Source organism: Brienomyrus brachyistius, unplaced genomic scaffold (genome assembly GCF_023856365.1).
Source record: "Brienomyrus brachyistius isolate T26 unplaced genomic scaffold, BBRACH_0.4 scaffold148, whole genome shotgun sequence".
NCBI classification, from domain to species: Eukaryota; Metazoa; Chordata; class Actinopteri; order Osteoglossiformes; family Mormyridae; genus Brienomyrus; species Brienomyrus brachyistius.
Genome location: NW_026042423.1, coordinates 104,043 through 113,647, shown reverse-complemented (window position 1 = coordinate 113,647; position 9,605 = coordinate 104,043). Strand labels below are relative to the sequence as shown.

Below are 9,605 nucleotides of genomic sequence, written 5' to 3'. Positions count from 1 at the left end.
CAGTAAACGGTTGTTCATGTTCTTGTGCACAAACACGCACACACCGGCTGACGTGTAAGGGGGGGGGGGGCATGGTATCGGATGGTGGAATGTCGAACAGGTCTGTTAGAGGATCAGGAGGTAGAACTATGTTGATGTCCTGCTCAATGTTTTTGAATATGTCAAAAATATAGTGCGGCCATCTACCTTTTCTAACTGTAATGTTTGGGGGGGGGGTGTGTGAGATAATGGTGCTAACCGCTACCCTACCAAGCCCCCAACAGGTTGACAGACAGCCCACCCCAGCCTTGGCATATCTATGAGTTTGGGGGAAAAGATGAGAGTTTAATGGGTTGTATGTTATTATTAAGTCCTGCAGCTCTCATGCTTATTTCTTAATAAGTTGGGGGGGGGGGGGGCTAAGTGCTGGATGTTCTTTCCTTACCATTAGTTACCCACTGGTGTCGTTTCAGGATAAAGAGACCAAGTTGCTGAGTTTCTGTACTGGCTTGTGTGGCTTAGTGGGCTAAGTCTCTGTGTTTGTGAGCAGGTGGCCATAGGTTTGATCTCTGCCTTCGCATGTCTATGAGTTTGGGGAAAAACATGAGAGTTTAAGGGGTTGTATATTATTATTAAGTCCTGCTGTTGTGCCATCATCCATCCTGCTCTGCCCAAGGCTTGAACCAGGGACCTCCTGCATCGCAGGCACGGTTGCTCTGTGCATCATGCCATCCTCTGACCCACCAACCCTTAAAGTCTCATTATAATTATCTGCCGGGTGACGCGCAGACCGTTCTTGCGATCGGCAGATCGCAGCTTCGAACCTCTCTCGGGGCTGTTTTTCTTTGCTGTCGCGTCGACCGGCAGAGCCTTATATAACACGGCCTAAGAGGGACGGTGGGTCGGGGTTGGTTGGGTGGCGCGACCCGCAGGGCGTCCGTCCCGTCATCATTCTTGCGATCGGCAGATCGCAGCTTCGAACCTCTCTCGGGGCTGTTTTTCTTTGCTGAGCCTTAATAATGCGGCCTTAACGGGACGGTGGGTCGGGGATGGATGGGTGGCACTACCCGCAGGGCGTCCGTCCCGTCATCATTCTTGCGATCGGCAGATCGCAGCTTCGAACCTCTCTCGGGGCTGTTTTTCTTTGCTGAGCCTTAATAATGCGGCCTTAACGGGACGGTGGGTCGGGGATGGATGGGTGGCACTACCCGCAGGGCGTCCGTCCCGTCATCATTCTTGCGATCGGCAGATCGCAGCTTCGAACCTCTCTCGGGGCTGTTTTTCTTTGCTGTCGGGTCGACCGGCAGAGCCTTATGTAACACGGCCTAAGAGGGACAGTGGGTCGGGGATGGATGGGTGGCACTACCCGCAGAGCGTCCGTCCAGTCAACATTCTTGCGATCGGCAGATCGCAGCTTCGAACCTCGCTGGGTGCAGTTTCTCTTTGCTGTCGATTCGACAGCCTTAATAACACGGCCTAAGAGGGGCAGTGGGTCGGGGTTGGTTGGGTGGCACTACCCGCAGAGCGTCCGTCCCGTCATCATTCTTGCGATCGGCAGATCGCAGCTTCGAACCTCACTCAGTGCTGTTTCTCTCTTTGCTGTCGCGTCGACCGTTATAAAACAAGGTCTATAAGGGACCGTGGGTCGGGGATGGATGGGTGGCACTACCCGCAGAGCGTCCGTCCAGTCAACATTCTTGCGATCGGCAGATCGCAGCTTCGAACCTCGCTGGGTGCAGTTTCTCTTTGCTGTCGATTCGACAGCCTTAATAACACGGCCTAAGAGGGACAGTGGGTCGGGGTTGGTTGGGTGGCACTACCCGCAGAGCGTCCGTCCCGTCATCATTCTTGCGATCGGCAGATCGCAGCTTCGAACCTCACTCAGTGCTGTTTCTCTCTTTGCTGTCGCGTCGACCGTTATAAAACAAGGTCTATAAGGTACGGTGGGTCGGGGATGGATGGGTGGCACTACCCGCAGAGCGTCCGTCCAGTCAACATTCTTGCGATCGGCAGATCGCAGCTTCGAACCTCGCTGGGTGCAGTTTCTCTCTTTGCTGTCGCGTCGACCGTTATAAAACAAGGTCTATAAGGGACGGTGGGTCGGGGATGGATGGGTGGCACTACCCGCAGAGCGTCCGTCCAGTCAACATTCTTGCGATTGGCAGATCGCAGCTTCGAACCTCGCTGGGTGCAGTTTCTCTTTGCTGTCGATTCGACAGCCTTAATAACACGGCCTAAGAGGGACAGTGGGTCGGGGTTGGTTGGGTGGCACTACCCGCAGAGCGTCCGTCCCGTCACCATTCTTGCGATCGGCAGATCGCAGCTTCGAACCTCGCTGGGTGCAGTTTCTCTCTTTGCTGTCGCGTCGACCGTTATAAAACAAGGTCTATAAGGGACGGTGGGTCGGGGATGGATGGGTGGCACTACCCGCAGAGCGTCCGTCCAGTCAACATTCTTGCGATCGGCAGATCGCAGCTTCGAACCTCTCTCGGGGCTGTTTTTCTTTGCTGTCGCGTCGACCGGCAGAGCCTTATATAACACGGCCTAAGGGGGACGGTGGGTCGGGGATGGATGGGTGGCACTACCCGCAGAGCGTCCGTCCAGTCAACATTCTTGCGATCGGCAGATCGCAGCTTCGAACCTCTCTCGGGGCTGTTTTTCTTTGCTGTCGCGTCGACCGGCAGAGCCTTATATAACACGGCCTAAGGGGGACGGTGGGTCGGGGATGGATGGGTGGCACTACCCGCAGAGCGTCCGTCCAGTCAACATTCTTGCGATCGGCAGATCGCAGCTTCGAACCTCGCTGGGTGCAGTTTCTCTCTTTGCTGTCGCGTCGACCGTTATAAAACAAGGTCTATAAGGGACGGTGGGTCGGGGATGGATGGGTGGCACTACCCGCAGAGCGTCCGTCCAGTCAACATTCTTGCGATCGGCAGATCGCAGCTTCGAACCTCTCTCGGGTCTGTTTTTCTTTGCTGTCGCGTCGACCGGCAGAGCCTTATATAACGCGGCCTAAGAGGGACGGTGGGTCGGGGTTGGTTGGGTGGCACTACCCGCAGGGCGTCCGTCCCGTCATCATTCTCGCGATCGGCAGATCGCAGCTTCGAACCTCTCTCGGGGCTGTTTTTCTTTGCTGTCGCGTCGACCGGCAGAGCCTTATATAACGCGGCCTAAGAGGGACGGTGGGTCGGGGTTGGTTGGGTGGCACTACCCGCAGGGCGTCCGTCCCGTCATCATTCTCGCGATCGGCAGATCGCAGCTTCGAACCTCTCTCGGGGCTGTTTTTCTTTGCTGAGCCTTAATAATGCGGCCTTAACGGGACGGTGGGTCGGGGATGGATGGGTGGCACTACCCGCAGGGCGAACGTCCCGTCATCATTCTCGCGATCGGCAGATCGCAGCTTCGAAGCTCACTCAGTGCGGTTTTTCTTTGCTGTCGCGTCGACCGGCAGAGCCTTATAATGCGGCCTTAAGGGATGGTGGGTCAGTGGATGGATGGGTGGCACGACCCACAGAGTGTCCGTTCCGGGTGTCATTCTTGCGATCGGCAGATCGCAGCTTCGAACCTCGCTCAGTGCAGTTTTTCTTTGCTGTCGCGTCACACAAAAAACACATATACGAAAAACAGCACACAAGCAGGGGTGGCAAGTGGCGCTGCAGGCTAAGCCTCTTTATCTGTGATCCGAAGGTTGCTGGTTCAAGCCCAGCCTTTGCAGAATAGTTGCAGCGCAGACCGTAGAGGAAGAGCCACAGAGACAGGTAGTACAAAAAATATTTGTTTTTTTTTTCTTCAAAAAAAAGGGGTGGTGAGTGGCTAATCTCTGTGCTTATGATCAGGTCAGTGTGCTCAAGCCTGCCCTCAGCAGAATAGTTACAGGGCAGGCCCTCAAGCACACTGAATGATCCTGCTCTCTCTCTCACACACACACACACACACACACACACACACACACACACACTCTCCAGGGTCACTCAGTGCATTCAAAGACCCACCCGGTAACCATCCTGCTGAGGGCAGACTTGAACCACCAACCTCAACTTTCCAATCACAAGCACAGCGACTTTGCCCACCGAGCCACTTACCACTCCCATTTGGCATTGATCTTTTCGTTATTTTGACTCTCAAACACGTACGGGTCAGAGCAGATCCAGTTTTCGGATCTGTGGCGATTTCTGAACAACTTTATACCCGGATCTGGTTTAGACTCAACTTGCTCTGTGGCCCCTCGGAATCGAGACACCTGCCTTACACACACAAGAACTTTAATGGCATCCCATTCTTAATACATAGGCTTTAATATGGAGTTCGCCCACCCTTTGCAGATATAACAGCTTCAACTCTTCTGGGAAGGCTGTTCACAAGGTTTAGGAGTGTGTTTATGAATTTGTGACAATTCTTACAGGAGAGCAATTTGTGAGGTCAGGCACTGATGTTGGACGAGAAGGCCTGGCTCACAGTCTCCGCACTGATTCATCCCAAAGGTGTTCTGTCGGGTTGAAGTCAGGGCTCTGTGCAGGCCAGTCAAGTTCCTCCACACCAGACTCGCTCATCCATGTCTTTTCGAACCTTGCTTTGTGCACTGGGGCGCACTCAATGTTGGATTAGGAAGGGGCCAGCAATCAACATTGCTGCGGAAGACTGCTGTACCCGTGGATTCCGCCTTTTCAAGATATTCACATAAAATACCTGATGCTGCTTACGATGATTAGGTGTCAACACTTCATAGGTCACAGGCCCCATCCTTCTGAAAACTTTAAAAGGCCCCTGCCATTTTGCCAGCAGTTTATTACCCGAACTCGGCAATAACAGCAGGACCTCCTCACCTTGGTGGAAGACCTTGCTGACTTGTCATACCAGGATTTTTGGTGACTTTGGGCCTTCTTGAGGTTCTCCTGTGCCATGGAAGTGCAGCGCATCAACTGGTCTCGCATTTTCAGGATATAGGACACTACATTCATCTTGCTTGGGACGGGTTCTCCCTCCCAGCTCTCTCTCAAGACATCCAGGGGTTCCCTCACCTGATGGGCATACAGCAACTCAAACGGTGAAAACCCTGTTGAAGCTTGAGGTACTTCAAGGTAAACAAACAAGAGGAATGGGAGCCACTGATCCCAGTCCTTCCCAGTCTCTGAAACAAACTTCTTCAGCATATTTACCAGAGTCTGGTTAAAATGCTCCACCAGGCCATCTGTCTGAGGGTGGTAAGGAGTGGTTCTGATCCTCTTGATTCCTAGCAGCTGATTAACCTGTTTAAGTATTCTACCCATAAAGTTTGTTCCCTACCGTTCCGTTAACACTTCTTGGGGAAGACCTACCCTAGAAAAAAGTTGCAATAAAGCTGTAGCAACTTGTTTAGCTGTAACATCCCTCATTGGAAAAGCTTCAGGGTATCTTGTTGCATAATCGTAAATAACTAAAATGAACCTGTTGCCTGACTTACTTCTTTCCACTGGTCCAACAACATCCAACCCCTATCTACAATCAGGAGCTACAATAGGCTTTAACTTCCTCATATAATTTTGGCCAATAAAATCTCTTTCCTATCCTCTGCAGAGTTTTCAAATAGCCTGTCCTGCCCAGGGAATTGTGTGTCCCAGCTCAAGGATTTTTTGCCTAAATTTCTCTGGCACCATCAGCTGAAGACCATCCTCGCTTCTCTTATACAAAATACCATTCTCTAGATAAACTTCCTTTCCTAATGCTGGAAAATAACAGCCCCCTTTCTCTGCCTTTGCAAAATACAGAGACAAAGTAGGATCCTTATGCTGCTGTTCAGACATATCTTCTATACAGTACAAATCTGCCTCTGATAAATGTGGGGGTTCCAGCTCTACTTCAGCTTGAATATCATGTTTCTCAATCAGGTCACTGACTTCCTGCCTCCTTTTCTCACCTCTTTGCTCCCGGCTTTCACCTACTCCCAGCACAATCTCGTCATTATAAAAAGGCATTAGTTCCAATGCATCACTATCTGCATCTGAACCTTCAGTTACATGGCCCAGCCGTTTTCCCTGGGCACGCGTAACCATACCACACCAGGCTGTCTTCTGTACAAAATCTGGCAATGATGGCAGGTCCTGACCCAGTAACACAGGGTATGGCAGCTCAGATACCAACCCGACTCTCAAGAGAAAGGTTTGGTCACCAGCTTTAATATACACATCAGCGGTAACATACTCAAACTGGTCACCATGTACACATTTCACCATAACCTTGTCTTCATTCCGACACTCAACTGGTACAAGATCTGCCTGGACCAACGTCTGAGAACATCCAGTATCAACAAGAGCTAAGAGTGGCTTACCATTTAGTTCCACTGTCATAACAGGTCCCCTCATTTCAAATACATCTTTTTCTAGGGTAGTATGAGGCACATAACACATATTTGTAGATTTTAATTTTTTTAAAGGACAGACAGGGCTTTTATGGCCCTGAGCGCCACAGTTAAAACAGATTAAAGGGACTTTATGCTCAGACCTCCCCCCCATATCACGTTTGCTTGTATTATACTGGCTATAGCTGTTTTCAGAGCCCACTCCTTTACCCAAACCCTCAGACTTACCCCTTATGGACTTGTCCAATACTCCAGCATAACGGGCCAACTTCAGACCTTTGTGCGCAGCCAGATAGATGTCCACCAATTCAGCTGCCTCTGCTGCAGTCGCTGGGCTCCGTTCTTTTACCCATGTTCTCACCTCCGGGTAAAGGACCCACAGGTACTGCTCCAGAACCACAGCCTCCATGATATCTTCTTTGGAGCTTTCCTCTAACTTTACCCACTTGCAATAGAGCTCTTTCAGGCGCACATACAACTCTACAGGTGTTTCCTCCATACTTGTCTCCATAGATCTAAATTGCTGTCTGTACGTCTCTGGGCTTATTTCATATTTCCTGAGTTCTGCTTCTTTCAGCACATCATAGTTCAAGGTGCTCTCTGGAGCCATAGCTACAAATGCAGACCTGGCCTTACTCGTTAAAAGTGGAATTGACTCAGGGCAATTTCTGTCTTAACGCTTAATAACGCTGAAGTCTTGCTGGACGTTTATGCGCTAGCTTGCATTCATCTCTCTATATGTTTAATTATTCCTTAACGTAATTAAAAGACATAACTAAATACATGTAATGTATTTTTATTCTATTAAAGTTTAACGGCAACCCTTATCTCCCAAGCCATATGGCCCCCTATCGCCAACACATGGCATAAGCAAGTATACCATATATGGACATAACGCCTCGACCAATCAGAATAATGGATATGCCCCTTTGTTTATGGCATCACAGAAGGGGATAGCATTAAGCTCCGCCCAATGTACCACCTAATTTTTTTTTTTTTACATTTACACAGTGACTATATGCTACATGCTGCACAACATGGATTGTAAAAGGAACACACAGATGAGATACAGCAGTGCAAGAATGAAAATCTCAATGAAAACTGAATTAAAAAGCTAATATAGTGCAGTGAAGCATTGTCCTGAAAGAAAACAGCTTTTGTTTGAAAGTGTCCATGTCCAATGAGTGTACACTGTACAAGTAGGTGGTGGGCAGGGGTGGGCTTCAGTCCTTGGCCTTGTTCAGGTGCTGGGGGTGTGAGGCAGCAGACTGTTGAGGTTCTAAGAACTTTTGCTAAACTACTAAGAATCAGGTAAAATCGAACCAAAAAAAAAAAAACTTAGCTCTGCCCTTTGTACATCCATCCCTGCCAACAGCATTACGTAACGATCTTCCAATCACAAGCAAACACAATGCCCCAGGTCAACTAATTACCCCATATCATAAACACGTGACATCCTCATTTAGACACAATAAAACTAGTACGAATTTCTTTCTGTTCTCTAAAAAGTTACTGAAGTCTTGTTAGATGGCTAGATAAACATCGCTTCAGTTCCCAAACCTCTCCTCAGGGGCACCTCAGTGGCATGTATTCCTTACATGTCTATACATGCCGCCTATAAAGCCGCCTATAAAGGAGAATGATAGTGTCACATCACATCACCTGGTCACCTGGCCTAAACATGAAATGGTTTGGGAGGAGTTTGACCAGAGGGTGAAGGAAAAGTGGCCAATGAGCGCTCAGCATCTGTGGGACCTTCAGGTCAGCTGGAAAAGCATCCCAGGACGCCAGTTCAGGAAAATGGCGCAGAGGAGACAGTAGGGACAGCCAGTCCATGGTGCAATTGGGGTTAAGGGCCTTGTTCAAGAGCCCTAAGATGGGATGACTCTGCTCAATCTCTCTGCTGACCCAGGGATTTGAACCAGCTGCCACCAACAAACATTTTGTAAAATACTTATTTTTATCATTGCATAATTCCATACATGTTATTGTATAGTTTTGATGTCTTTACAATTATTCTATAATGTAGAGCAGGGGTAGGGAACCTGGTCCATGGAGAGCCGGTGTGGGTTTTTGGGATGGCTCTCAATCAGCCAATGGTAAAGCAACGATTCTCAACTCCAGTCCTTAGAATCCACTGTTATTGGCTGATTGAGAGGCCATCATAAAAACCCACACCAGCTCTCTGTGGATCAGGTTCCCTACCCCTGATGTAGAGAATAGCACAGATAAACCTTTCTATGGGTAAATGTCCAAACTTTTGACTGGAACTCCATACGCTTTTGCAAATCCCCTTATGACATGGACTCAAATTCCAGAATAGTCATTAAGTAATAAATTGGGCATCTATGTGAATTCTGAAACGGCTTAAATGTGGACATTGCTTATGGGAGTCACTGGTGTGCTTAGGACTCCTGCATGCCTCTTGTCCATTGGCTTAGCGGGCAAGTAGCAGTGCAGCGTCATCAGCTCGTTAAACGCGCGCCTTGGCTGCGATATCGGGCAGCTCGCTGGCCACCCGCCCACCACTGGACCCCAGTGGGTGGCATGTTAGTCTCCCGGGTGTTTGGGGCGGGGGTCGGAGGGAATCTAGACCATGTCCTTTCACCCAGATACAGACATCTCCCTCAGCAACCCTGCCTAGGTTATCCACCCCCCACCAGATCCACCTTGCTCAGATGGTGTTGGACATCTACTCAGGTTTCAGGTCCATTTCATTCATGCTTCTTTTTTAGGGGGTCAGTTGGCCAGGGACATGCAGGAGGGCACCTGCTGTTCAACTTTCCTCCATATAACCCCCCCTCGCCCCAGTCTGGGGTTGACCTTTACCTCACTAAAGGATCTAATTATGCTGAACTGAAGTGGCGATTATAAGAGCTGGGGGGGTGAATCTTCATGAATTACTGCAATCACAGGACCCAGCATGTCACCATAAGACATTCCTATCCACATGTACAAGTTCTATAAATACAGGGAGGCTTGCATTGAAAGCTACACTGCAGACTGGGTGACGAAAATGCATCAAGTAGGCCTATACTCAGTACAGGGCATGAGAGCCAGCTACAGCGATAATGCTATAGTTCATTAGTTTGTTAGATACCAGGCAGTTATAAAAACTATTCAAAATGTGCAAGAAAATCCTCTTTACTTTCACTTGAAGGCGGCAAGCTTTCAATTTCCCCTTTAATCCACAACTTAAAAATTCACCCACCAATTCAATGACACTCGTACAACGTCTCCCAGGGAATCAGGCCTACACTTGACACCTGATCTTCATGTTTACATTTCTGTG

The 9,605-nt window shown here is 49.3% G+C and overlaps 1 long non-coding RNA gene across 2 annotated transcripts; it reads right to left on the bottom strand.

The window, feature by feature from the left end:
* Window positions 1-1,467: 1,467 nt before the first annotated feature.
* Window positions 1,468-3,555, bottom strand: LOC125728062 (uncharacterized). Of its 2 annotated transcripts, none has more exons than XR_007388904.1 (3): window positions 3,545-3,555; window positions 2,311-2,930; window positions 1,468-1,552 (listed from the first exon to the last, which is right to left on the bottom strand). It is a non-coding gene; the product is annotated as an uncharacterized LOC125728062 (long non-coding RNA). The 2 variants fall into 2 exon arrangements; XR_007388903.1 differs by lacking the exon at window positions 1,468-1,552 and adding an exon at window positions 1,737-1,855.
* Between the last annotated feature and the right edge of the window lie 6,050 nt (window positions 3,556-9,605).